This window comes from Dermacentor albipictus, unplaced genomic scaffold (assembly GCF_038994185.2).
Source record: "Dermacentor albipictus isolate Rhodes 1998 colony unplaced genomic scaffold, USDA_Dalb.pri_finalv2 scaffold_35, whole genome shotgun sequence".
NCBI lineage: Eukaryota > Metazoa > Arthropoda > Arachnida > Ixodida > Ixodidae > Dermacentor > Dermacentor albipictus.
The window spans coordinates 1817890-1843200 of NW_027225589.1; the positions used below are offsets into that span (position 1 = coordinate 1817890).

A 25311-nucleotide genomic window follows, 5' to 3' on the forward strand; every position below is an offset into this window, starting at 1 on the left:
GCTGGCGACGAGCGACCACGGAGACGCGTAATGTCTCGGGCTCTCGCAGGACAGGAAAAACCGACACTCCTTCTCTTAACGTAGCATTCTTGTAATGCCCTTTTGGAACTATTGCCCGTGCCGGAGCGTGTCAGCTGCTCGTGTCTCGTGTGGACGCGAGCGTCTACGTAACTCTCATGCGCCGCCGATGCTGCTGCCGCTACATTTCCAAAAGGGTGCGGTCTTTACGTCATTGCTACAATAATACCCTTGTGGTATCGACCGAAGGTGGAAGTCAGACTCCAGCCGTCCCGAAGTAAAAAGCCGTTTATTTAGCATATACAACCAAATATATAATGAAGAACAGAAGCGCCCCCTGGGGAATAAAGAACTGAAATGAATAACGAAACTGAATATAACATACTCCCTCCCTTATTTTTAGTGGTTAGTTGTTAGGAAGTATTAGTAACGAAAACCCCAAAGCATGCACACTGTACTTATTGTCAAGGTGAAGCTTGAAGTTCTTACTCCTACAGACTGCAGTCAAGATGAAGACTACAGTCAAGTCAAGTGAAGCTCGGGATCCGCGGCACTTCACTGTCGTAACACCTCGGCTTCGCGCTCCCTCACGGTGAAGTCGACACGACGACGACGACAAACCACTTCTTGAGTAAGAGCGTTTCCGGTGGTGTTCATCAAACGCCGCCTGTTCTTCGGCGGAACGCACGACGGGAGGCCAGCTCCCGCTGCCATTGCTTCAGCGCATCCTGCTCCTCGGCAGAATGAACCAAACGCGGCCTTCCCATAGCACTGCCGGGCACGAGGCGAGGGCGAGGGGGGACGCCTGCAATTGGCTCGCGCGTTTACGTTTTCGTGCATGTAAAACTTTGCTGTAAAGGCCACGAATCATGAACCGACAGCGGCTGAATGGGCTAGCGTGGTGGTCTCGCAAGCCGATAAGCAATTTTTATTTTTCGTGGCATGGGTTTTTTCCCATGGCAACACCAACACCAACGCCAACTCGAGTGAGGCAATACAAGCTTCGGTTGAAAAACATTACTCAATTAGTTTGCAGTCAGAGCTTGGGATCAATACACCGACCACATTACCCCCTGTCTCGTCTGCCACTTCTTGTAATATTGCACTCACGTTTGGTATTTAGCGGATGCGGGTTGCACTTAGCTTCAACGGCACTGCCTCGTTGTTAGTCAATAGCATTTTCTTATCATTCGTTATTATGTATATTCTTTAATATAAGAGGTAGCCCGCTCGGTCTTACCAGCTTTAATTAATAAGCCTTGTTTATAAGCTAATGCTAATTGGTCTTTAGATAGAGTTCACTAAAGAGAATGAAAAAAAAAACGTTAATGAACTAAATGTATGGTCATGTCACAGTCAGATGCTGTGGAAAAGAAAATGAGTCCAGTGAGAGGGCGCTGACCGTATTGCTGCGATAGATTTAAAGCCCTTTGAGACAGCCCCAGAGATCTCATTTTGAGGCCTCGCAGCTTTCCACAGGAACCCTATACCGGAAACGAGAAATGATTTCGAGAAGAAGGAAGGCGCCCGAGACATGCTCTGCGACAAACGGCGATTCTACAGTGGTGAACCTGCGACCGTATTGCGTGTAAATGCCAAACCAAAATTGTCAATGCATTTTAGGCATCGAATGCCTCTGCCCTGAAAGCCAAGTATAATGTGGTCTCAGTCTGTCTTATTTTGTCCAGAGAACTCTAATAGCAATCTGCTTATCAGAAACAGGCCAAGTCTATTATTATAAGAAAGAAAGCACACATGAAACACCTGCCGAAACAACTTACGGCTTTGTAAGCATGCCGACAGTTAAATGGTTGCCTTCAACTTAGAAATGAATCCACAATGCTTGAAGAAAATTTCAGCCACATAGAACCTGCTGAATTTCTGAAGCGTTGCTGATGGCGCCACCAGCGTTCTTCCAGGCTGTGTACGGTTGGCATGTAAAAGTCGTCTACGTTCGCTGTACTTGTGCACCTTGCGAGGGAGTGCACCGAGAGAGTGCATCTTGCGACTTCATTCGCGAGCGATACCATCTTATGAAAGGGGCAGTGACATCTCAAAGAGAACAAGACAAAATACTGTCACTTGTGTGGTTCGAAACAGTTAGCACCGTGCTGGACCCAAACTTCTCCACAATCTCTGACCGCAGGGCATTTCCAAGTTCAGGGCACATCGGGCAACTGTGCCCGAAAGCCTTGCTGCACAGAAGCATGCCCTGCATATTGTAAGTAGCGATTCTCTCAGAGTGAGAGTCGTGCTGCCCCTACTCGGACACGCACAAAATATCGGATGAGCGGCTAGTTCCAGATAGCCTAGTCATATCTCTGCTCCTTTCATCATTAAATGGTATCTGTGTGTTCTTATACAACCAGCAGACAAAATCGGCTAAAAAATTTGGAGGACGCTTAAGCTTCGTCTTTAAGGTTTGCAACGCGATAGCATTCAAAGATCCCTGACTGCTTTTCACGCTTCCCGGCAACTGCACATTATGTAACCACAATGTCCACCTTGAAACGCTGGCGGTGAATGCTAAGCACGAAAGCGAGCTTTCTGGTAGAAAGGCCGCCTCATGCGTCGACCCATTTCCGGTTATTCTTTCGAAATTTTAATATTTCAGCCTGATAACATCCAACATTGAAAGTATGCACTGTCGGTGTTTCTTTTTTTCATGACATTTGTTTGTGGGCTGTCATTCTAGAAATTCCGGGGATAGATTTGTGAACAACGAAAGACAAGGCATGAGCAACTTTGTGATAGAGGAGTGGCTGGGTATGCGTGGTATGAAATTAATTTTCGAAAATACGCCGGCGCCATATTTTCTGCAACACGGGGCCCTTAATGTCATCGCGTTAAAATACTGGATACGCTGAGTGCTGTGCTGACGAAACCGTAAGTAGAGGAATGATCCGTACGCCACCACTACGTGCAACGAATATCTAAAGACGGACGCGCCTTTTGTTAGAGGACAATACGCTGGATTTCCTTCGGAAAACTGCCAGCCATAACGCCTGCAGACTTCAGGTTGTTCCTATATTATTTTGCGTTTATCTTGTGCCGTCACTGACGGCGAGGTACTCCCACCACTACTTTATCTTAGTTTTGCTTATCACTTCCCTTGCGCAACATAGCGAATCATACATTGCTATTTTGTTAACCTTATTTCACTTTTTCTCGTTTATATGAACGCACCCCAGGAGAGGTTAAAGTGGCAGGCCGCTAAGTACTGAGGAAAAACATTGTGCTCCTCACTACAACGCTACTGAATCGAACCAACAGTAATGCAGTCTTTTGTGAGTAGAAGTGTAAAAAAGAGAGCATCGTGCCTGGCAATCGTGTATATTGCCAATACTTGCATATTAAATGACTGAAGCACGTCGAATAGTTTTATTTCCATGGCGTAAGAAACAACTGATAGCTCATGATGGGAACTCCTTATCTCGCCTAGTTTCTTAGAAGCCAGCAACAGCGTATGTCCACAAAGCAATCGCACTAGTAGTTCCCAAAAAATGTTTTGCTGCAACACCCGTGATGGATAAAGCACGTTGAACTGCATATACGCACAGTGCCTATCTAACCACCACGAACAACTTTCTACGTGGAAACATTTTTCCGTGGATGTAACTATACGCTAATATAAAAAAAAAACTTGTTTTCTTATGTTGGCAATGTACTGCAGGAAGGCTGTAGTGAAATAGTCAGTTTTTCCCTGCAGATTAGTTAAGCAAGCTGCCGAATGCTTGATGCTGTGTACATTTACCGTCGAGTTATGCAGTGAGAAGGGCTTAAATACGATGCGGTTAGATGCGCTAATTAGTTTACGCGTGGGTCTTCTAGCCTTTCCTTCCGACATGGACACCAACGTAAGATCTCTAGCTACACCCACGCCTTATAAGTTTGCTTGTCTTCTTTTTTCACAGCTATTACTCGAATAACTTGTAGCGTCCTGACTTGGTAACTCCTAGGACCCAGATAGCGCGCGCCCGCATGAGAAGAAAATAAAGACTGTCCCCGACCGTGGCACGTGAAGCCATGGTTTGCAGTTCTATTCCCCCGTCGATTCATTTAAGCTGTTTCTTTTCTTAGCGCTTGAAGCATAAAGCTACAAGCTTTGTCTAGTTTAAAGATGCCGCCAGCATATGCAAAAACCTACAGGCAGCAGAGTCACCATTTCTTTGGTCTGCATATACCAATATGAGCTTTCAGAGTAATGTGACCGGCAAAACAAATGTACTCAATTAGGTGCTAGGCGACCGCGGAGGATAATACCTAGCGGTGTTATGGAGCAGTATTAAGCTGCGTCATTCATAAACCTATATACTAGTGAGCCCAACTAAAAGCAAGAAAAGTGAAGATGAATAGCTAGAAAGTAATACCGTGTAAATTAAAAACAGCACAAGGAATTATGTAATGTGTGTTTCTACTGTAAAACTAATTAACTGCGAATTATTGTTGTACGCATCTAGAAGTGCAATCATTACTGGACCTACAAACTGCGATATATTGTTTCGTTCAAACCAGACGTGTTATGAAAGCAAATAGACAAAAGACACAAAGGTGGTTGAACATAGCGGCAGAGATTACGAGTTCAGGGAAGAATAATACAAATATCGTATGCAGATGTTTTATTGTGGTCTGGGGTATCTTTGGCTTGATGAATTAGTTGTAGAGTGATTGGCAGTGCTCATTGTAGACCTTCCGCGTTGGGCTGCGGCTTCGAGGAGCTTCCTTTTTGAAATTATTTTCACATTCAGAGTCAAGGGTTTCATTCACCTTGGAGTTCTTTACGAGAATGTCGAAGTGGGGATCTGTAATTTCAAAATGTAGTATGAATTAATTCTAAATTCCATTGTTCAATATTGCGGGTGATAGGCGGCAAAGCAATATGAAAATTTTACGCTTATTTACCTAATACTGCCGGAAAGGAAGAAAAAATATTCATGGCATTACGATGAGCGTAATTGGTCCTCGCACTTATTTTACTAAGAGGCATGAAGAGCCAATCTAGAGTGTCAAGCGCGTAACAAGTTTCTCAAGTAAAGGGAAGCAGTGCCCGCAAAAACATTTTACTTTAACTGTAGACGTCCCTCTAGAAATTCCGCAACGATGTATGCGTTTACTTAACGAGTTTCTCTTCAATGCACTCAGTAATTATTCGTTTTCATCGTCATTTTTATCCGGAGTGCCGATTAGTAGGTAAGAACATTCACACATTTGGTTTGTAGCTATAGTTGTCGTTCGCTAATAAGAAAACTATGGGCGTACTTGCCCTTCTGGCACCGGAAGATCCAAAAGCACTCGTCTACACTTTTCGATAAGATGTCAGTCCATAAGACGCCTGATGAAACACATTCAAGGAATAGTTTTAGGCGTATAATTTTGTTTGCTGTTGTAAGCATTTGGCGTCCTGAGAAGTATTACTATTGATGGACTAATATGGTTACGCAAAGGATGAGTCACTAAAACGAGCAACTATGTACTGGGTATATTTACAACAGTGGCTGTAGCGCTGACCGGTTAGATTAACAGCGCGAGCCCAGTTTCTTCTTCCTCCTCTTTTCTAGAGTGAAGGTGCCCACGCGCCTCGTTCAAACAATCAAATACCACATGCGTGTAGCATCATCCCCCGGTGGCGGAAGCGACGTCCCGGAGCGCCTGAATGTCATCACTGGGAGGTTGATACTGCTTCAGTCGTGTAACGTGCACGATATCACTGGACTGCGAAGCAGATGGAGCGTGTGGGGCGATTTCATAGGTGGTGGGAGTCACAGCACGAATCACTTGGTATGGGCCTGTGTGATGAGACAGCAGTCTTTCTGACAGGCCAACCTGACGCGACGGAGACAATAGAAGCAACAAAGAACCATGCGGGAAGTGCACGTCTTGGTGTCGCCAGTCGTACAAACGGCTTTGACTCTCTTGTGATTTCAGAAGGCAGTCACGGGTAATTTCCCTTGCGTGAGCACAGCGGGCGATGGCATCAAGGGCATATTCACAGGTCGCTGCTGCGTGAACAGGGAGGGTTGTGTCGAAGGGCAGCGCTGGTTCTCGGCCGAACAGGAGGAAAAATGGCGAATAACCGGCTGTGTCGTGGCGCGAGGAATTATAAACAAATGTGACAAACAGTAGAGTAAGGTCCCAGTCAGTGTGGTCTGAAGGGACATATATTGCGAGCATGTCTGTGAGAGTGCGATTGAGATGCTCCGTAAGGCCATTTGTTGTGGATGGTATGACGTGGATAGCTTGTTCCTCGTGGCACAGGACCACAGGATGCCCGCGATAACGCTTGATAGGAATGTCCGGCCACGGCCAGTGAGAAGTTCTCGTAGAGCTCCAGGTTATAAAATCACGTCGCGTAAAGGAAACTTGGAGACATCTGCGGCGCGGCTTGTAGGAAGCACTCGGGTGCTGGCGTAGCGCATGGAGTAATCCATGGCGAGAGCGATCCACCTGTTCCCAGAGGTAGAAAAAGACAATGGCCACGTGAGGCCAAACCAACCCGAAAGAATGGTTCCGCGTGGATGTCGAATGGTTGACGGTACCCAGCATGGAGCGTCGATGGTGTCTTGCGTTGCAGGCATTTCTCACACGAGCTACGTATCTTCGAACGGAGCGAGCAAGCCCTGGCGAAAAGAGGCGTCGGCGGGTCCGGTCGTAGGTATTTGACACACCCAGGTGACCGACAGTGGGGAGGTCGTGAAGCTGGTGGAGAACAGCCCAGAGAAGGTGTTTAGGAATCACAAGGAGAATTGCAGGGCCGTCGGGGTCAACGCTGTGGCGGTAGAGTACGCCATCTTGAAGTGTGAATAAGCGAAGGGAACTGTCGGCAAGTGACGATTGCAGGCGGTCAGTGATGATACGCAAGGATGGGTCACGACGCTGCTCGTCGGCGACATGCAGCAGTTGAAAAACGGGGAGAACACAGGCATCGGTGTCAGTATCAGACGTAGAGGTCGCGTCTTTGACTGTGTAGCGAGAGAGGCAATCTGCGTTCTGGTGTTGGCGTCCGGACTTCTAAGTAAATGTGTAGGGATATTCTTGTAGTCAGAGGGCCCAACGAACGAGCCGGCCAGAAGGATCCTTGAGCGGCAAAAGCCAACAGAGCGCATGTTGGTCTGTGATAACTGAGATGGGCTTGCCATATAAATATAGGCGGAAGATTGGAACAGCCCAGACCACAGCAAGACATTCCCGCTCGGTAATGAAATTGTTGCGCTCTACAGTTGTCAGGAGCCGGCTAGCGTAGGCTATAACGCGGTCGTGTCCGGGCTGGCATTGCGATAAGACGGTGCCGATCCCATAACCACTGGCATCGGTTCGAACCTCTGTAGTTGCGCACGAGTCAAAGTGGGCCAAGACCGGAGGATTGGTGCGAATCGTGATAAGGCGTGAAAATGCGGCAGTCTGAGGAGAACCCCACGTCAAAGGCACGTCTTTCTTCAGAAGACCAGTGAGTGGTCGAGCAATTGCTGCGAAATCTTTCACGAACCGTCGGAAATAAGAACAGAGCCCCACAATACTCCGGACATCTTCGACAGACTGAGGTACAGGAAAAGTCGTTACCACTCAAACCTTCTCCGGGTCGGGTTGTACTCCGGAAGCATCGACGAGATGGCCTACCACTGTAATCTGTCAGCGCCCGAAGTGGCACTTCGATGAGTTTAATTGGAACCCAGCCTTGTGGAAGCTGTCAAGGATAGCTGCGACGCACTCGAGGTGCGTCTCAAATGTAGGAGAGAATACAAGGTCGTCCAGAAAGTCGATCATCCGTTCGAACATGGCGGGGGCATTGCATAAGAGAAACGGCATAACCTTCAATTGGTAGAGGCCATCTAGAGCGACGAAGGCGCTGTTTTCTTGGTCTTGCTCACCGACGGAAATCTGTCAATAACCAGATCGAAGGGCGATGGACGAAAACTATTTGGCACCGTGAAGACAATCAAGAGCGTCGTCGATTCGTGGTGAAGGATAAACGTCCTTTTTAGTAATTTCGTTTACGTGGCGGTAATCAACGCAGAAACGCCACGTGCCATCTTTCTTTTTGACGAGCGTGACCGGCGACGCCCAAGGCCTCGACGAGGGCTCAACAATACCTCAGATGAGCATTTAAGGCCTTCCTGCTGAATAACTTGCCGCTCTGCCGTGTACACGCGTACGGTCGGCGGTGAATGGGACCAGCGTCACCAGTGTTTTTCATCTGATGCTGAACAAGGGGCGTCTGACCAAGTGGTCGATTGTCAGTGTCAAATATGTCACGGTTAGAAAGGAAAAGGCGATATAGGGCGGCTGCTTGGTCAAGTGCGAGGTCCGGAGCGACCATGCGCCGTAAAGGGCCGTCGAGGTTCAAGGCACCCTGCGGGTAATCAGGAGCATCTGGCGACCTGTCAGCTGCAAAAGCAGCGGCATGGTCATCTGTCATTGACCGGAGCGTGGCCAACGCTATGCCTTCAGGTAACACGTGCTTCGTCAAGCCAAACTCGATAACGCGGAGGCACAACCTATTAGCGGCAAGGGTTACGAAGGAGTGCGGCACAGTGATGTCGCGAGCCAGGGTGACATCATAAATAGGTGCGACGACATAGTTGCCACCAAACACGGTTGCCGTTGAGGCCAATTCGACGAAGGTTAGGGCTTTTGGAGGTAAGCGAACAAACGCTGTAATGCAGAGGTTGTTTGGTTATTCGGGGCGAAGGTCTGAAAGAAGAGGAAGCTCTAAGTACAGCGTGCCGGTGGCACAGTCGATGAAGACAGAATGCGTTGTCAAAGTCGAGCCCGAAGATTAATTCATAAAGGGGAACTTGTCAGCACGGTGAACAGGACTGGAACCTGGCGGCCATCAATTCCTGTGCGAGCAGTGCACATACCACTGACGGCAACAGTGGTGCCATTGGCGACGCGTACGGCTCCAGTGATCGCAGGCGTAAGAACCTCTTTGGGGTGACGACATAGGTTAGTGCTCATTGTGGAAACTTGGGGTCCAGTATCAATTAATGCCGTCAACGTAAAACCATCTACGTCTACTTCAATTAGGACCGTGTTGGTGAGGAACTTCAGCGGAGGATTTGGACAGGACGAGCGTGATGCAGTGCTACCTCCAAGAGCTGCATGATCTAGTTTTCCGTCCGTCAGTTTGGCGAGGAAAAGCGGCGAGGTTGGGGTGACGGGCAGCGATGGCGTTGAGGCGACGGCGATCGCGCGAAGGAGCGGAGCGGCTGTCAGGGGCATCAGAAGCAGAGTGCAGACGACGAGCGTCGGCGCATGGGCGAGGAGCAGGGAATGAGCTCCAGTACGGCGGCATCCAGGTGGTGCGGCAGTGGCGGGATACATTACCGACGCGGTAGCAGAGGAAGTAGATCGGTTTGTCTTCTGGGGTTCGTTATTCAGCAGGATTGCGCTGTCTGGAAGCGAAATACTGGTCATTACAGGTGGTGGACATGGGAATGGTTGCCGAGTCAGGTCGGGAGACAAAGCAGGTGATAGGGACGCCAAGGTTTGCACTTTCTTGCCGCACAACTGCTTGGACAACGGAAATAGTGGGGGCCGCTTGGCCGAAGGTACATTCAGGGGGTCGTGGATGAAGGGGTGCCGGACTCGCCGCTTCAATCTCACGGCGAACGATACGGGTGACGTTCTCTTGAAATGGTCCTGTGGTGGCAAGAGCGGAGCAAGTGGACGTGGCATGGGTGTTTGGGAGCCGGGAAAGTATGGGACGACGCGGCGGCTTCTGGCTACCTCGAAACGGCGGCATTCGTTGGTGATGGCGCCGACCGTAGAAACGTCATTATGGACGAGCAAATTGAAGGCGCCATCCGCGATGCCTTTTAGAATACTGCCCACTTTGTCAACCTCGGTCATGTGCTCGTCGACTTTCCGGCACAGCGCGAGCACTTCCTATGTGCAGGAGACATAAGATTCGGTCGTTGACTGGACACGGGTTGCAAGCACTTTCCGCGCAGACTGTTGACTACCTGACAAGTTGCCAAATAGATCGCGAAGCCGCTCTCTGAAAATGTCCCAGCTGGAGAGCTCGTCCTCATAGGTGCGAAACCAGACCAGATAAAAGAACACATTCGTGAGCATGATGGTAGGGTCCAAGTGGCGGCTTTGGCTAACGCACCCGTACATGTTGAGCCAGTCGTCGACTTCAACGTCATTTTGGGTGGAGAATGTCCCCAGATCCCGGAGACCAAGAACCGCAACGTATGTTGTGGTAGGCGCCACAGGTGTAGGTGGCAACGGGGTGGTTCCATCGCAAGCCATGGCTGAGAAGACGACGGTGCGGTCGCTTCGGTGCTCCGTGGGGAGAACGGGGAACGTTCCACCTCGACAACAATGCTACGCGGAGGACGAGTCAGTAAGACGAGCAACTATTTAGAGTTCATATTGAAACAGCGGATGCAGCACTGACCGGTTAGATTCACAGCGCGAGCCCAGTTTGTTCTTCCTCCTCTTTTCTCGAGTGATGGCGCCCACGCGCCTCGTTCCAACAAGCCAATATCACACGCCTATAGCGATATGATTGGGTTGGGTCACTAGGCATAAAGAAGAGCAATGAAGTGGGCTAGTTGGCGTGCATTTATTTTCCTTGCGCTAATAATAATATTTGGGGTTTTACGTGCCAAAACCACTTTTTTGATTATGAGGCACGCCGTAGTGGAGGACTCCGGAAATTTTGACCACCTGGGGTTCTTTAACGTGCACCTAAATCTAAGTACACGGGTGTTTTCGCATTTCGCCCCCATCGAAATGCAGCCGCCGTGGCCGGGATTCGATCCCGCGACCTCGTGCTCAGCAGCCCAACACCATAGCCACTGAGCAACCACGGCGGGTCTTGCGCTAAGCAGTAGAATACACTAACAGGGACGAAACCAACACTGGCTGTAAAAAAAGACACGGAATGCAAGGGGGAGCGCAACCACGTGTCATTTCGCGTCCTTTTTACAATCAATGTTTGTTTCCTCCCTGTTCGCGTTTTCTAGTACGTAGCGCAAGGAAAATGAATAAGTAAACATGTTCGTAACGCGAACGCGTGTGTGATGTCAGTACATATTCGCTGACGATACCGTCGCGGGGATAGCAACGAGAAGTCGAGTGATGTTTTATACTCCGACAAGGAAACCTCACAAGTTGCTTCATTGTAACGTGGACCAATCCTGAAGATCGTGCAGTCGCCCACCGTATCCAAGCTCTATCGGCGAGTAGTAAACGATGACGGCAATGGACACCTTCTTGCGCTTATAAGAAACTAATGTAGCAACTGGGATAAAGCGTTAAAGCTGGCTGTTATTCGCGCGGTCCATTCTTGTCGCTGTCAGTAGCACACACTTGCTGAAGGTAACTTAGATAGACTAGACAACCTTGGCCACACGGAGCTACGGCACCTCTCAAACAGTGCTGCATTGATAAATAGCCCGATTGCATTGGCCCTGCGTCCACGCTTTGTTTTCAAAGCGATTGGACGCTCTTTTTCATTTTGCTCTTGGTGTGTGTGCTGCATTGGGATCAGCCGAGCCTGGACTGATGGGAAAATGGCAAGTTGTATACTTGAATGCATTTTGCGAGTGTTCGATGTCGATCGCACATATTGCGACGAGAACATCGCGGCAAGCGTCTGCTGCACCTTAGGTTTCCGCCATCACACAGCATGTGAAAAAAAATGGCTGTGGCTTAGATAAGGTTAAGCCCAGGATGCGAAGCATACTAGCCTTTATTTTAGTTGTTGAACCACTGTTTAGCCTGGTGAACTGCTGTTGCTTGGCTATATTTGGTTCGGCTAGACGAAGAAAAAATGGCTGTGGCTTAGGTAAGGTTAAGCCCAGGATGCGAAGCATACTAGCCTTTATTTTAGTTGTTGAACCACTGTTTAGCCTGGTGAACTGCTGTTGCTTGGCTATATTTGGTTCGGCTAGACGAAGAAACAACTCATGCATTACTTCTTCGCCTTCAAGAGTGGAACGCGACAGCGTTCCCGTCGACCCGCCAAGGGGTGTAAGACAATGGGCTACAGGGCAGCGACTACGCGCCCCCCATTGGACGCGGTGAGCGTCGAGCAAAGCAGCGTTCGGCGCGGCAACGAAATGTGCGCCTGAGCAAGAGACGCACGCCTTAGAAACAGCGCGTTTCTAAGGCAACACCGCATTCACTAGAGGCGCTTTTGTACCGCTTTGAAGCGTTGTACTCGTGGCTCAGTGGTAGCGTCTCCGTCCCACACTCCGGAGACCCTGGTTCGATTCCCACCCAGCCCGTCTTGCAAGAGTTGAGCCAAAGCCACTTCTCCTCTGTCGTGACGTCACGGTGTCACGTGATTTCATGGTCACCGCCGCGCCTGAGGAGCTGGGTTGAGCCCTCGTAATATGCTTCGCATAACAACTCATGCATTACTTCTTCGCCTTCAAGAGTGGAACGCGACAGCGTTCCCGTCGACCCGCCAAGGGGTGTACGACAATGGGCTACAGGGCAGCGACTACGCGCCCCGCATTGGACGCGGTGAGCGTCGAACAAAGCAGCGTTCGGCGCGGCAACGAAATGTGCGCCTGAGCAAGAGACGCACGCCTTAGAAACAGCGCGTTTCTAAGGCAACACCGCATTCACTAGAGGCGCTTTTGTACCGCTTTGAAGCGTTGTACTCGTGGCTCAGTGGTAGCGTCTCCGTCCCACACTCCGGAGACCCTGGTTCGATTCCCACCCAGCCCGTCTTGCAAGAGTTGAGCCAAAGCCACTTCTCCTCTGTCGTGACGTCACGGTGTCACGTGATTTCATGGTCACCGCCGCGCCTGAGGAGCTGGGTTGAGCCCTCGTAATATGCTTCGCATAAAAAAATACGGTGTGGCAAGTGCCATGCCAGCTTCACGTGTAAGCAGTGAGGCCTGCCACAAGGTTGAGCTTGTGGTACATGCCATATTACGTGCAAAACAAAAACCAGTCACCTTATAAACATCATCATCATCAGCCTGGCTACGCCCACTGCAGGGCAAAGGCCTCTCCTATATTTCTCCAACTAACCCGGTAATGTGCTAATTCTGGCCATGTTGTCCCTTGAAGCTTCTTAATCTCATCCGCCCACCTATCTTTCTGCCGCCCCCTGCTTCGCTTCCCTTCTCTTGAAATCCAGTCCGTAACCTTTTTATGCGAAGCATATTACGAGGGCTCAACCCAGCTCCTCAGGCGCGGCGGTGACCATGAAATCACGTGACACCGTGACGTCACGACAGAGGAGAAGTGGCTTTGGCTCAACTCTTGCAAGATGGGCTGGGTGGGAATCGAACCAGGGTCTCCGGAGTGTGGGACGGAGACGCTACCACTGAGCCACGAGTACAACGCTTCAAAGCGGTACAAAAGCGCCTCTAGTGAATGCGGTGTTGCCTTAGAAACGCGCTGTTTCTAAGGCGTGCGTCTCTTGCTCAGGCGCACATTTCGTTGCCGCGCCGAACGCTGCTTTGCTCGACGCTCACCGCGTCCAATGCGGGGCGCGTAGTCGCTGCCCTGTAGCCCATTGTCTTACACCCCTTGGCGGGTCGACGGGAACGCTGTCGCGTTCCACTCTTGAAGGCGAAGAAGTAATGCATGAGTTGTTTCTTCGTCTAGCCGAACCAAATATAGCCAAGCAACAGCAGTTCACCAGGCTAAACAGTGGTTGATGATGATGTGTGGTTTTTTGTGGCGCAAGGGCCAGGTTTGGCCAAAGAGCGCCATGACAAGTGGTAATGTTGACGATGTATTATGGAAGATGTGACTTGGCTGTAAAGTGGCCTAAAAATATTCGCTGTAAAGTGCGTAAAATTAACTTGTTATAAAATTATGGCGATGACAGATGACGAATACTATGAACACTAAAATCCATCGTGAAAGAATGATGCAGAATAGAAAATATATGAGATGGTAAAAATTGCCTGGAGCACTGTTGCCTCGCCAGAGCCCTTGAAACACAAGGGCCTAGAGGCACGTGCTACACGAAAGAACTATCGCAGCGCCATCCTCTGAAGAGAGGAGACGCTACGAACATGTTGGGCTAACAACATGCAACACAACATCTTTCAGATAACTTAGGACTGCGTTAGTGTCGAAGAGCGGTTCTGGGCCGAGTAACATTACAGGATGGAGGGGAATATGCTGCCGGTATGCTAACGGAAAATGTTTCTTTCTGTCAGATTCGGCTTTCCGACACTCCAGGAGGACATGGAGGACGGTCAGCCTCTCCCCGCATCTACCGCAGGTTGGAGGATCATTTTCAGTGAGTAAGAAGTTGTGTGTACCAAATGTGTGTCCTATTCTGAGGCGACAGAATAGGACATCTGTTCGCCGTGATTTTGTTACGGAGGGCCAAGAACCTAACTGTGGCTTTATCACGTGCAGTTTGTTATTTACTTCTGCGTCCCACTTACGTTGCCAGTGGTTTCGCAGTTTCCTTCTTAAGAAAGGCTTCAGGTCCGTGACAGGGACCGAAGCAGTAGGACTGACTGTATGCAATGAAATTGATGTGGCCATCTGGTCTGCTAGAACGTTACCCTCGATGCCCCTATGTCCAGGCACCCAGCATATAATGACATGCTGGTTAGACATATACGCTCTACAGAGGACGGAATAGAGCTCAATTATTACGGGGTTTCTGTGTTTACAGTGTGACTTCAAGGCTTTTACCACGCTTAAGGAGTCTGTAAATAAAATTGTTTTTTGAATATTTGATTTTCTGATATGTTTCACAGCCGACAGTAGTGCATGGGCCTCAGCCGTAAATATGCTTGTTTCAGGGTGCAGTACACCGGATTCCGAGAAGGATGGGCCAATGACTGCGTAGGACACCCCGGCATGTGACTTAGAAGCGTCTGTATAAAACTCTGTGCACGAGTACTTGTACTGGAGCTCCATGAAGTGCATTTTGATATGTGTCTCTGACGCATGTTTAGTGACCTGTACAAAGGATGTGTCACATTCTATCAACTGCCACTCCCAGGGTGGTACTAGCTTAGCTGGAGGCATTAAGCGTTGGTCGAGAACTGGGACATCCATTTCCGTGCTGAGTTCTCTTGCACGCAGTGAGAAAGGAAGTCTCACAGAGGGTCTGTTATGAAAAAGTGTCTCACATGTCAAGTCGTTAATGGTTGTGAAACACGGATGTTCCTTATTAGAGCGCACTTTCAGAAAATAGTTGAAGCTGATGTAAGTTCTCCGAAAATGGAGTGACCACTCATCGGACTCAACATACAAACTTTCAACAGGGCTTGTTCTAAATGCCCCAGTGGCCAGACGGATTCCCAGATGGTGTACGGGGTCTAACATCTTTAGCGCGCTCGGGGCGCCAGAGTGATATACTGCGGCTCCATAGTCTATTCGCGACCGAACTAGGCTCCTGTAAAGATTCAACAGGCACTTCCTGTCGCTACCCCATGTTGTGTATGATAGGATTTTAAGTAGGTTCATTGTTTTTAGAGATTTTTCTTTAACATGTTTTATGTGAGGAATGAAAGTGAGCCTTGAGTCAAGAATAAGACCAAGGAATTTGTGTTCTTTGCTGACAGGAATTTGGTGCCCGCCCAGTTCTACACAAGGATCTAGGACCAGGCCTCTCTTTCTTGTGAAGAGAACACAAGAACTTTTGTGGGGGTTCACCTTAAATCCGTTTTCGTCTGCCCACTTGGAAACCTTGTTCAAGCCCTGCTGTACCTGTCTTTCGCATACTGTAAGGTTGCAGGATTTGAAGCCTATTTGTATATCATCTACGTATACGGAATAAAAAATGGCAGGTGGTAGTGAAGCACGTAGCGTGTTCATCTTTACGATAAAGAGAGTGCAGCTGAGCACGCCTCCCTGGGGTACACCGGTTTCTTGCGTAAAGGGACGTGAGAGTTCATTGCCGACTTTTACTCGGAAGGTACGATTTGACAAATAGCTTTCAATTGTGTTCAGCATATTTCCACGGATGCCAATTTCCGACAGGTCTCGTAAGATCCCGTAACGCCATGCCGTGTCATATGCCTTCTCCATATCGAGGAATATCGATAGAAAAAACTGTTTATGGATAAAGGCATCGCGGATATTTCCTTCCATGCGCACAAGATGATCGGTTGTGGACCGCCCTTCTCGGAATCCACACTGATAAGGATCGAGTATATTGTTGAGCTCAAGGAAATGTATGAGTCTGCGATTTATCATTTTTTCAAAAAGCTTACACAGACAATTAGTTAGAGCTATCGGTCGGTAACTAGCCGCCAAGGAAGGGTCTTTTCCCTGCTTCAGGACAGGAACTACAATCGCTTCTTTCCATGTGGATGGGAGGTATCCCGAAGCCCAAATAGTATTGTATAGTGTAAGAAGTGTAACTTGTGCGTCAGTATGTAGGTGCCTGATCATGTCATACATGACTCTGTCTGGTCCCGGTGCAGTGCTTTTACATGTGTTCAACGCAGCTCTCAACTCGACAATACCGAAAGGCCGGTTATACTGTTCATTCTGCCTGGATTTCCGTATGATTGGCTGACGTTCTATTATTTCTTTATGTTTAAGAAAGGACTGGGAATAATTGGTTGAGCTTGACACACGCTCAAAGTGCTCCCCAAGTGAGTCTGCCTGGTCTTGCAGGGTTTCGCCTTGTGTGTTTACTAAAGGGAGGGAGTATGTTTGTCGCCCTCTTATTCTACGAACCCTGTTCCAGACTTTGGCCTCATCTGTATACGAGTTGATACCTGTTAAAAAGTTCTGCCAGCTCTCTCTTCTGGCCTGTCTGCGGGTTCGCCTGCCTTGGGATTTTACTTTTTTAAAATTGATAAGATTCTCCGCAGTGGGGGAGGCACGTAGCAACCCCCACGCTTTATTTTGTTTCTTACGAGCGATCCTACAATCATCGTTCCACCAGGGGACACGCCGTTTGCCTGCCAATCCATTTACATGTGATATACATTTAGTTGCGGCATCTACGATGAAGGCTGTAAAGTACTCCACAGCTGCATCGATTTCTAAAGAAGACATATCAGCCAGCGAGATGTTAGTAAGTGTTCGGAATTTCTCCCAGTCGGCTGTATGTATCTTCCACCTAGGAGCTTGTGGAGGAAATTCATTTTCTTTAGGTGTTCTTAGCAGTACAGGGAAGTGATCGCTCCCGTAAGGATTGCTCGTAACTTCCCATTCGAGTTCGGGCAGTATAGACGCGGAAACTATACTAAGATCTATTGACGAAAATGTTCTGCTTGCAAGAGAGTAATATGTGGGTTCTTTCTTATTGAGAAGGCACGCTCCAGAAGAAAAAAGAAACTGCTCAACGAGACGACCTCGCGCATCAATACGAGTCTCCCCACAAGCTGCTGTGTGCATTGAAATCGCCAAGAACAAGATAAGGTTCTGGCAATTGATCTATCAAGGACTGAAATTCATGTTTGTTTAGTTGGTAATGCGGGGGTACGTAAATCGAACAAATAGTGATGAGTTTGTTCAGCAGGACAACTCGAACCGCCACTGCTTCGAGGGCCGTTCGTAGCTGTAAACATTGACACGCTATGCTTTTTTGAATTACAATGGCAACACCGCCAGATGATGCCATAGCATCATCGCGATCTTTGCGGAAAGTAATGTGCTGTCGAAGAAAATTAGTGTGTTTTGGTTTTAAGTGTGTTTCCTGTAGACACAGCACTTTTGGATTGTGTTTTTGAATGAGCTCTTGCACGTCATCAAGGTTTCTGAGAAGACCTCTGACGTTCCATTGAATTATTTGTGTATCCATATTGGGTGATAATATGTGCTGTGTGTACAGAAACAGAAGTAGTGTTTATGGAAATTACTGTGATTAAATTACAGAGCCCTTTCGAGGCCCTGTAACGGGAGTTTTGCCCTTTCTGGAGCGCTCGAGTGAACCTCGCCGCTCCTTAGGCGCTTGGCGCCCCTGGAGGATAGGTGTAGTGTCCATTGCCTCTTGTGAGGCGCCAGACACCTGCTCTTGCGAGCGAGAAGTTACCAGGGAGAGTCTAGCCTTGGAGGGCAAGACCCCTGCGCCCACCAGCCCGGAGGTCGATGGGGTTCCCTGGGGGATTTGGCTGCGCCGGCCGTTGCCAGCGCTGGAAGGGACCTGGGAGGTTGAGGCAGCCTCAGCTGCGCCCACCTTCGGGGTCGATGGCCCCTTTTCCTCGGTTGGCGGAGCAGCGCTAGCTGCAACCACCGTGGGGGCAGATGGCGTAACTGCCGACTCACTGCGTGTGGGTCGGACAGTCGCCGGAGGCCGTTGTGACGCTGCCCCCTGACGCGCCACATCGGCAAAGGTTTTCTTGGGCAGGTATGATACCCGCCTCCGTGCCTCCTTGAAAGTTATGTTTTCCTTTACCTTGATTGTAACGATTTCCTTTTCTTTTTTCCAAGAAGGGCACGACCGCGAGTACGCGGCGTGCTCACCATCACAATTAACACAATGTGGAGTGTTCTGGCACGTTTCAGAGGAATGTTCTTTGTCACTGCACTTGGCACAAGTCAGCCGGCCTCGACAGTTCTGTGAACTGTGGCCGAAACGTTGGCACTTAAAGCATCTGAGAGGGTTGGGAACGTATGGTCGAACCCGAAGTTTGATATAACCGGCCTCGATGGACTCGGGAAGGACACTTGAGCCGAACGTGAGTATCAGGTGTTTCGTGTTGATCTCTTTTCCATCTCGCCTTATCTTAATTTGTTTAACATTTACAACATTCTGGTCACTGAAGCCCTCCAAGAGTTCAGCCTCAGTGAGCTCCATCAAGTCATCATCAGAGACAACACCACGGGTGGTGTTCATGGTGCGGTGCGGGGTTATAATTATTTGGGTTTCCCCAAATGACACTAATGTTGACAATTTTTCATATTGTTTTTGATCGCGGAGCTCCAAGAGGAGATCACCGCTTGCCATCCTCGACGCCTTATATCCAGGACCAAAGACTTCAGTCAATGACTTAGAAACAAGGAAGGGTGAGATAGTTCTTACTGGTTTATCTGGTTTTGCGGAATGGATAACATGGAAACGCGGGAACGATTCTTTTTGGCGGCCGAAAAATTGAAAGACTTCATCGGTGCGCCCTCTTTTCTGAGGGCGATCAAGTAGTGGAGGGAAGGAAGTAGCCATGTGTGGACGTGTAGTTTTCGGCAGCAACGCCAACCACCCACCATGGAGTCCAACAAGGGGACGCTGCAGGGTCTGAAAAACAGGGCCTGCTAACGCCAGCTGTACGTTGCCGCTATAACCCAATATGATATAACCGAGGTTGGCTACTCACACAAGGTTAACCCTTGCTGCCAGGAAGGTCGGAAGTAATAAAGAAATGAGAAGGAGACAGGAAAGGCGGAAAGTAAGGAAAAGACGAAGGTTGTAGGGAGAGAGAGACAGGAAAAGGCAACTACCGATTTCCCCCGGGTGGGTCAGTCCGGGGGTGCCGTCTATGTGAAGCAGAGGCCAAAGGGGTGTGTTGCCTCCGCCGGGGGGCCATAAAGGTCCAATCACCCAGCATCACCTCAACCCCCAGGATCCCCTTTTCCCCAGACACGGCTAAGCCGCGCACGGCTACACGCGGGAGGGTCCAACCCTCGTGTGCTCGGGTCCGTGGTGTCGCCACACACCAAACGCCTGCTTGCGCAGACGCCCCTGCGGGGTAAACCGTGGTTCAACAACTAAAATAAAGGCTAGTATGCTTCGCATCCTGGGCTTAACCTTACCTAAGCCACAGCCATTTTTATGACTATCGGTTATCTTCAATCCTCATTACATGCCCTGCCCATGCCCATTTCTTTTTCTTGATTTCAACTAGGATGTCATTAACTCGCTTTTGTTCCCTCACCTAATCTGCTCTCGTCTTATCCCTTAATGTTACACCCATCATAATTCTTTCCATAGCTCCTTGCGTCGTCCTCAATTTAAGTAGAATCCTTTTCCTAAGCCTACAGGTTTCTGCCCCGTAGGTGAGTACTGGCAGGACACAGCTGTTATACACTTTTCTCTCGGGGGATAATGGCAACCTGCTGTTCATGATCTGAGAATAAGTAAAACATACGTAAAAAGAAAAAGGTTCAAAGGCAATTCATATGTTGTGCGTTTTCTGACATCGTAGTCTTCCTGAAAAATGGGATCGTGCTTCCCATCTTATTTTGTGTAGATAGGAAGTGTTTAGTGCAAGTTAGTAGGCGAAGATCATGTCTATAACAACAATAAATAACAGTTGCTTAGGCGACAATTTCAATTGGCGTATAGGAGGGCATAGACTTACAATGGCGCATGACAACAGACAACAGATGAATGGTTATAATTAGTGTTGGCACATAGATATACGAAACACATGTTTATGTACAATAAGTGTTTTATACCACTTGTGCGATGGTGGCACATGCGGATTCCGCAAAAGAGAACAAGAATGAAGACCTTCTCTGTTACATACAAATGAGGTTATGAATGGGTTACATAAATGTAAGAAATGGAACACAATCAGGGATTGCGCTAGTCATAAGTTATGCGCAATTCAGGTAGTAGATCTGTAGGCTTTAGAGATACCAATCAGTGGATAATAATTGCATTGGAATTATATCACGACATAGTGTTTGATCAAATGTGTGAGCTCACAGCCCCTATGTTGTGTTTAAGTTCTATGCCCTATAGGCTCATTTGCGTTACCGAAGGATGGGACGCAGAGAGCGCTTCGCTCTCAAATGCAAGCATGTAAATTATTCGCGGAAGCCTTCCAATAGGGTGTCTGACAGCCATTCCGTTGCTTGCGAAAGTTAAACGCTGTCAATGAAATTTCTTAGTCTGGCTTGAAGAATCTAGATTTAGGCAACGTGCCTATCTGACTCTCTCTCCTGATGTCATCTGATGATGCAATTTAATTTAAAATTTGAGCAGACGAGCGGACGTTTAGATTTTTGTTTGGAACGGTGCGTCAGTCAGCTCTTGCGGTACCAGACTGAAAACAGGGGAAAAAAATTCGTGTTCTCAAATAGCAATTTTTCTTATGCAAATTGCCTTGTTTGCTGTGAGATATGATAAAAATGGTGCAATATATGCACTTATAAATATTGAACCTTTTTTTGCAAATGCAATGCTCTGAACACCCAGCCTGTGTTGGAACTTAAATGTTAAGCTTACAAAATCTTTTGGGATGGGCGTCTTGTTCAGTTTCTCGATGCACCATTCCGTCTCGATGGGATTATCTAACGACCTCAGTTTCAAGTAGGCAACGTGTGGTTGGTTGTAGATTTTATATTTATGCTGCATGTATTGTGCTGCTCCTGAATTGCTAGTCGAGCACCACACTCCATATTTGCAAGTTCTCTTTGGAGATCAGTTCTTGATTCGACTCGGCACGGTAATCTCGTTTTCGTCACTCAACACGGTGGCCTGTGGACCAGTCTGTCTCTTCATCAGTGAAATCTTTTCTTTCCTGATTTTCTTTTCAAGGCAGCGACTATGCGGTTTTGTGAGAAACGATTCACCTTCGATTATTTCAATAATTTCCTAATGTAGTACTGTCATCAGCTTGATAAGAAGTCTCGCAGGCTTCTCGGGGCTTTCTCAAGGAAGTAGTTGAATCATTTCTGCTCTTGAAGGCTATATTCAGCCTGTAATGCATCCTCATTGCTCAATGCTAACAGATTTATGCTCCACTAGAGGATGCAGTTTTCCAGATCCATTATATCTTGCACCCTATTTAGGTTGGCCATATCAGGATGTGCTTCGGCAAGTCCAGAGAATGTATATACCTCCAAGATATAAAACAATTTATTCTGCAATTTGTACTGTTAAACACTTCTTGTTAAAACCGGCGTAAATTCCAGAGGGCGCTTTGTGCGGTGGTAAAAAACTGTCTAGTTTGTTCATGTGCAGGAACCATAGCTCATGCTCTCATAGACATTCGAGGGGCTGGACTGTTTGGACATTATCCTACTCAAGCTTAGAACCTATATAACCATCGCACCACACTTTATTAGCGCTTCTAGAAGCTAGTAATTCTTCTGGTCCTCTTTATGGTAGGTTCGTGTTACTAGGGCTTTATGGCTTCTGGAGCTTCTGGAGTTTTGGTGAAAGTCCAGTACATGACTGAAGTGTCTGCTCTGCACAGGATGTTTGTCACACTGGATATATTTGTTAGATGTACAGATGTCATGGCGTGAGCATTGCGTCTGCAGCCATTTTGTCTGTGCAATAGATTTACAGTTTTTTTTCTGTGCACCATTAAACCAATAATCTGACGTAGTTCAGGAGTATAAAATCAGATTTGTATGTGTATTTTGGCAAGTTTGTATTCCTGACTTCAGGTCCTTGTATTTATATTTTCTGAAGTTTTGTCATGTTTAAAAGAGCAAAAAATTTTAGAATTGATTTATACAACTCTCTGGCATATCTTTTATTAAAAAAATAGTGTATTACTGGACGTCGGACTAAAAACGAAAGGGCGGAATGTTTTGTTCTGCTGGATGTCGAATAAAATTGTAAGTGTCACTACTTATTAACCATTGGCGTGAATATGACGAAGTGGCTTTGTCGTGCCATGGAATTAAATTCACACGTCTGTATTGTTTACGGGAAGTGATTGTTCGCTGGCGCTGCTGAGAAACGTCCATTAAAAACAATTGCGTAATTTTTACCCTTGTGTTTAGGTGCACGCTACGGGAAAAAGAAAATCTTCATATGTGGTAAACTTATCTAGAAAATAAATGGAAATGCAGAAAATAGTGTTACTAACTGCGCAAGGCCGCAAAAAAAAGATACAACATGAGAGACGGCACAAATACATGTTAGGGTGCCGTGTTACGTGCGCACTAAATAATTTAGCGTTAGCTGGCGCACATGTTCAACACGATGGAACTTGCTATGAAACACTTAAATATTCATGGGGAAAATACTCACACCAGCCATTTTTTCTCTCAACTTGAATGACAGCACAAGTGCGGTCTTTTGAGGCATAAACAATCTCCTTGCGAGCGAAGTCCGTCCCGTCTGTGAATGGAGATGACAAATGCTTCATTCTTAGATGTCTATCATACATAGAGAAATACAGACACATAAAGAGAAAAGCTCACCGAAAAAATCAGGAAATATGAATTATCAGGCTTTACGGGGCCAAAGAAAGATTTGATTATGAGGCTCGCCGTACTGAGGGACTCAGAAATAATTTTGATCAACTCGTGATCTTTAATTTTCCCCCAATGCATGGGACACACGCGTTCTTGCATTTCACCTCTATTGAAATGCGGCCTCTCTGGCTATAACACGATCCCGCTAACTTGTGCTGAGCAGCACAACACCATAGCGGCTAAGCTATGATGTTGCAGTAGCTTAGCCACCGTAACGGCTAAGCTAGGGTGGGTGGAAAAAATTCGCAACTATATCGAATGGTATATGAGGCATAGGTCAATTTTAAAGGAGTCGTTACAGGTATTCGGTAGCAGGTATCTGCGTGAAATTGTGTGGTGAAAATTGTCGGAAAATGAGTATATTTTGCCTAATATTTTTGTATTGCACAAATTACAAAACACTATATGTTATCCCACTGTGCTATATTAAATGGAAGTACCGCCATGTGCAATGATGTCCAATGACATAGTTATATTAGCGAAGCACAATACCAGCTGTCCCCGTTTTAGCCAGCAGGGTAAATGCATTAAGACGTCGCCAACACCGCCAAAATAGTGCTAGAAGGCTACTGATGCTCACGGAGAACAGTGTCTCTGTTGAGAACATGGTGATGAGGATGGTGTTGATAAATTGGCCGGCAGCCCACTATTTTGTATAGAGCTTCGCCTCTAAGTCGGAATAGATTCTGCATAATATAACGCGCAATTACATTATTGTGCTTCATCATGGTGAACAACCACCAAAACCAACATGCAAACAGTTCCTATGTTACAGAAGACAATATTTCGCTATGTTGGAAACAAAGAATAATATTCGCATACCAGCAAGGCTTTCCCTAAGTGTAACATTATTATAAATAATAACCGGGGGCCGGATAAGGTAAAAGTATTCCAATATGCTTTTATTCCAATCTCCTGACGTGAAATTGGAGTAACCACTGACGCAAGTATCGGGCGGTGACCCGCAACGTTGCCTGAACAGATCAATCAAACGTTCTCCTCTTTCATAGGAGGCCACTTTTGTTTGCTTGGAACACGAATAACATTGCCTGCACTGGACGGCTTGTCTTATATAATTGGCTCAGAAAAGGCAAGGAGCATGATAAAGGGGAGATGGATTCCATGGGGCCGAGCCAGTGCAGAAAATATCGATAACTGGAAGAAGAGGGTGGAGCCGGCGTCTGCGATTGGTCCGCTTTCTCTTACTTAGCTTGTGGTGGCTCGTCAACAATTGCACCGGCATGCGACGGAAGCTTAAGAATGACGCTAAAACGGATCCTCAGCAAAGAAGTGTTTGCAGAGCGAGGTCGTAAACGTGCGAAAAGTGCTCGAAAGCATTACAGGGCACGCCAGATGTTTTATTATACTCAAATATACCCATGCTCTCCAGCAGGTGGAAGTAGCCAGTGCCTCAGCGATTGGCGGCAGACATCTTTTAGTCCTTTTGGAACAGGGCAGCCTGCGGCTATCCAAAGAAAATTAAGTTTTGTTCGGCATAATAATGCATCTTTAACGCGTGCGCGTCACTATGGCGCGGTAGGTTTTTGCGGTTCTGTGACGTCGTGGGGCAGGCAAGTAAAATGGTTGCAGCCCGAAAACTTTTGGCAAAAAGGCGTCGAATCAGAAATAACAATTTTTGTTTTGTTCGGTCAAATAATGCATAATCAGTGTGTACACGTCATATCAGATGGGGAGCTAGCGCGGTTTTTGTGCCATCGCGTGACAGGCAGGTCAGGTGAGGGTGGTCCAAAAACATTTTTGACCCATCTCGGTGGGCTCATTGCAGAATTGGAATAGAAAAGTCTGGAATACTGGATACTGCATGATATAATATGAATACTGATACTGCATGATACTCGTCACAATTTGCTACGAACTACATGAAACAGTTAACCTTCGTAGAGCGTGCTCGCATTAATCCATACACGCGAAATCCTGTAACGTGGTCAATTTCATACTTCAGAACGCTATATAAACAGCAGTCGTTACCACATAACCTAACATTTGCTTTGAAAAAATACAAACATGTTGAGAATTTCAGTAGGAAAGAACTCCGCTCACACTTTGTTCACTTGTGATATGTCCAATGTGAATATTTTGCGTCTGTGTGTCGTAATGAATATACACTATAGAATCTGTTTTTTTTTTCTTAGCAAATGTGAATCTTCTGAAGTCAAACTCATGATGCGTTGTATAGTTGCTGTTAGGTTGCTTTGTATATTTAGTATTGCTATA

The 25311-nt window shown here is 47.4% G+C and overlaps 1 long non-coding RNA gene across 1 annotated transcript in view; it reads right to left on the reverse strand.

Moving 5' to 3' along the window:
• Positions 1 to 4684: 4684 nt before the first annotated feature.
• The window catches only part of LOC135919714 (uncharacterized), a 55928-nt gene continuing 35301 nt past the window's right edge, over positions 4685 to 25311 (reverse strand). Inside the window, exons 4-5 of the long non-coding RNA XR_011510070.1 lie at positions 22850 to 22939; positions 4685 to 4820 (exon numbers count right to left, since the gene is read on the reverse strand). This is a non-coding gene — a long non-coding RNA (uncharacterized lncRNA). The remainder of the gene's footprint in view (positions 4821 to 22849; positions 22940 to 25311) is intronic.